This window comes from Leucoraja erinacea, chromosome 1 (assembly GCF_028641065.1).
Source record: "Leucoraja erinacea ecotype New England chromosome 1, Leri_hhj_1, whole genome shotgun sequence".
Classification (NCBI taxonomy): domain Eukaryota; kingdom Metazoa; phylum Chordata; class Chondrichthyes; order Rajiformes; family Rajidae; genus Leucoraja; species Leucoraja erinaceus.
In genome coordinates this window covers 164,944,631-164,948,876 of record NC_073377.1, presented here as the reverse complement: position 1 = coordinate 164,948,876, position 4,246 = coordinate 164,944,631, and the positions used below count along the sequence as shown (strand labels likewise).

The following is a 4,246-nucleotide window of genomic DNA, read 5'->3' as shown; positions in this document are numbered from 1 at the left end:
AGATTCGGAGGCTCCAACCGCAGGCCTGGCAGACAGTAATATCGGAGCCTGCGGGTCCCTGCTGGGAGACTGCTTTTCGGGGCTTCCGCAACGGCAAATTATTCCGCCCGAGTAGCGGGGGTCGAGGATGACCTGGAGCGGGGCCTTACATCATCGCCCGGCGTGGCTTAAATGGCTGCGGCACTTTTCTAGCGCACGCCGGGGGCTCCAACAACCTCTATGAGGTTCAAGTGACAAATAAATTGTATTGTGTATTGTGTATATTTAAATTAATCTGGCAAGTTGGTCAAATAACATGGGCACCTTCTTGCTTTTTTTGCGACATGGATTTTTTAAATGTGAATGTCTCATATCAACACATTTGTGGGTCAACAGTATTTTGTATCAACCCCCACAATTTCAAATAATTCTCAATTGAACTTCTTAAACAGGAAAACAATTTTTATTTACATCATTTTGTGTGGCTGTCAAGGTAGCTGTGTAGACTGTAATTATGAGACTGCCGGGCAGTATCACTGTGAATGGTGGTGGCTGTGTGTTTTAATGCAAGTGTGAAAAGGAGAGTAAATTTAAAGAGACAATGTGAGAACCATCAGGGTTTCATCCAGGAACCAATTTAAAGGCAAGTTTCCATCAATTACAGTATTTTAATTGAAAATCTTACTCTTAATATTCTTCCTAATTAGGCTTTTTGTGTTCCCTCTTGAACCTTGTGTCTCCCAGAGCCTCTGGGGAGGTTCTGGAGATACAATAACCCAATTTTGAGGCAAATAACCATCTTTAAAACTGCCTTTAATTCTACATTCTCCGAGGATGCTGGATGCTGCGACAATCTCTTGCAACATGTACAGAAAGGCAGTCAGCTGCAAAAAGATCAAAGAGAGGAAAGAGTATGGAAGGGAAAGGCTTTTCAGAATCATAATCAGATTTTATTTTCCAAGTATGTTTTGCAATATACGAGGAATTTCATTGGCCAGGTCAGTCATACAATTAAAAGCAACAGCACTCAAAAACACATTTTAATACGGACATTCACCAAAGTGACTCCTACACATTCCTCACTGTGATGGAAGGCGAAATAAAGTTCAAGTCCCTTCCTTTTGTTCTTCCTCGGTCGGGGGCCTCAAGCCCCCCGTTCAAACTCCGTTCAATGGTGAACTCCTCTTGGTCTCCAGGCCTATAGTGCTGCACAAATCACTGCACCACATGCATCTATTTATTCATTTTTCACATGGTTCATATGCAGCTGGATATTAACTTGCTGACATGGAAAGAGATGCAGTGAGCATTCAATAGTTCAGACTTCTGTGCGAATTAAGGGACTGCTTGATGGGCTGAGGGTAATCGAGATTGGCTGATTGTCATTCTTTTGCAAGAACTGATGGAAGTTCTTATGGAAAAGCTGATGAATTGACTACGGGATGAGCTGGTGGGCTCGAGGATTGCTGGATGAGTGTTTTAGAAATATAGAAAATAGGTGCAGGAGGAGGCCATTTGGCACTTCGACCCAACACCGCCATTCATTGTGATCATGGCTGATCAGCCCCAATCGATAACCCATGCCTGCCTTCTCCCCATACCCCTTGATTCCACTAGCCCCTAGAGATCTATCTAACTCTCTCTTAAATCCACCCAGTGATTTGGCCTCCACTGCCCTCTGTGGCAGGGAATTCCACAAATTCACAACTCTCTGGGTGAAAAAGTTTTTTCTCACCTCAGTCTTAAATGGCCTCCCCTTTGTTCTAAGACTGTGGCCCCTGGTTCTGGACTCGCCCAACATTGGGAACATTTTTCCTGTATCTAGCTTATTCAGTCCTTTTATTCATTTAGATGTTTCTATAAGATCCCCTTGCATCTAACAAGAGGGTTTTATTGTCATGTAGAACAATTTTCCTGCATCTAGCTTGTCCCAGATAGAACAATTAAATTCTTACTTTCAGCAGCACAACAGAATCTGATAAACATAGTACACTGTAAACAATATGATAAGATCCCCCCCTCATCCTTCTAAACTCCAGTGAATACAAGCCTAGTCTTTTTAAATCTTTCCTCATGACAGTTCTGTTAGGTTATTTGATGGTTAGGACAGGTTTAGAGGGGTATGGGCCAAATGCAGGCATGTATCGCCATTTGCATTAGTTTTGTGCAGTTAACAAATCACAATTTCACACAATGTACATAAGACGGCAGTTATTTGACAAATACTCTGCAGTTCGGTGCAGGAGATCTTGTCGATGAGTATTCTGGACCCACTGTTGACATCTGAAATTACAGGAGATATCATTTAGGATTAACTAATAAGAAGAAAGATGATCATAACTACATGCCTGAACAATGGATGATATATCACTTAAATGCAATTGTTTTCAGTTGTGTGGAGATCTGTATGTTGAAGATGTATTTTGCCTCTAATATGTCAATTTACCTTAAATTTACCTCTTTTGGACCCAAGGCATAGCAGAGCTGCCAACTCTCACGAAGAGGTAAGGGAGGGAGAGAGGGAAGGGAGGGAGATCGAGAGAAGAGAGGGAGAGAGAGAGATCGAGAGAAAAGAGGGGAGAGAGAGATCGAAAGAGAGGGGAGACAGAAGAGAGGGAGAAGGGGGAGAGGGAGATGGGGAGAGGGAGATGGGGAGAGGGAGAAGGGGAAAAGGGGGGAGAGGGAGAAGGGGGGAGAGGGAGAAGGGGGAGAGGGAGAAGGGGGACAGGGAGATGGGGGAGAGGGAGAAGGGGGAGAGGGAGTGGAACGATAGCACATTATAACGCGCAGCCGTCCCATTCCGACCAAAGATTATAGAGCAGAGCTGCTCTCGTATCTTTGATTGCGGCCGCCGCCGCCTAACCCCCCGACCCACCATTGCACCCAAAGATGATAGAGCAGAGTTGTATAATATTTGAATGGGCGGGCTTGTGATCACGGCGGGCTTGTGATCTTTGCTTGTGATGTCTCGACAATTCGAGGGATATAATAGGTAACAGCCGCCGCATTCTCGGACACGAATCTGAGCTCGAAAAATCCCGTGGCCACTGGGCCTAATGTGTCCGCGGGCCATATTTTGGAAATAAATCCCTTACAAGAACAAAACCTAAAATGTACAGAAGTGTTAAAACTGTCTTTATTATTATGGTAAGTAAAGATCTATTAAACATAAGTCTAATAACTTTATAATGTACCGACAAACCCATTTCCCAATGGCTGTTGATGGGAGAACAGAAAATAACATTTTCACGACAGAATATCGACTGAAAATAATAAAAATATTTTCTCACCTTTCTTTTTTATTGGGGAACCTAAAGAATGACAGGTCGGGTCATTTAGATTTACGATTAGAATACTTGATAGCAGAGCAGTGAGATGGAATTTAGATCAGGACGCCATGACAGTGTGGGGGAAGCCCAATAAATGCTTAACAAAATGGCGTCGACGGTCACACACGTCATACTACGCGTTTTTCGAGGAGTGGTCTATCTTGTCCCTCTAAGATCTTTGGTTCCAATTGCAATACCAATTGGCCCTCCCCCTCCTGTTGAAGCACTTGGTGTGCTATCCCATTGAGGTGAAAAGTTCAGAGTGTTCCTGTCTTGCAACTTTGTATTGAAGTGTGTTGGAAGCTGATAGGAAGAAGCAGCCGTCAACGAATTAAAAGGCAGAAAGGCAGCCGGACGGATGGACGGAAGGCGGCAGCCACAGAGTTTTATATAATAATAGATAGATAGATAGATGTCCCAAAACAGAACAATGGAATTCTTACTTGCAGTAGCACAACAGATATGTAAACATAGTACTCAGTTGATGCCAAAACAATGCCTCCAAGTCCCTGGTGCAATAAGCACTTTGTAGTTTGTTAATTTCAAAAGATTGATGGTTGTTGGGAAGGGGTTGTTCCTGAACCTGGACTTTAGGGTTCTTAGGCCCCGATACCTGCTTCCCAATGGCAGGAATGAAATGAGAGTATGGCCAGGATTGTGTGGGTCCCTGATGATGCTGGCTGCCTTTTTTAGGCAGTGCCTCCTATGGATCCGCATTGCGAATGGTATGTTAGCTTTCATTGCAAAAGGATTTGAGTATAGGAGCAGGGAGGTTCTACTGCAGTTGTACAGGGTCTTGGTGAGACCACACCTGGAGTATTGCGTACAGTTTTGGTCTCCAAATCTGAGGAAAGACATTATTGCCATAGAGGGAGTGCAGAGACGGTTCACCAGACTGATTCCTGGGATGTCAGGACTGTTTTATGAAGAAAGACTGG

At 43.9% G+C, this 4,246-nt stretch overlaps 1 long non-coding RNA gene across 1 annotated transcript; it reads right to left on the bottom strand.

Moving 5' to 3' along the window:
- Positions 1 to 907: 907 nt before the first annotated feature.
- On the bottom strand, positions 908 to 3,478 carry LOC129704387 (uncharacterized). Its single transcript, XR_008724720.1, has 2 exons — positions 3,270 to 3,478; positions 908 to 2,262 (listed from the first exon to the last, which is right to left on the bottom strand). It is a non-coding gene; the product is annotated as an uncharacterized LOC129704387 (long non-coding RNA).
- Between the last annotated feature and the right edge of the window lie 768 nt (positions 3,479 to 4,246).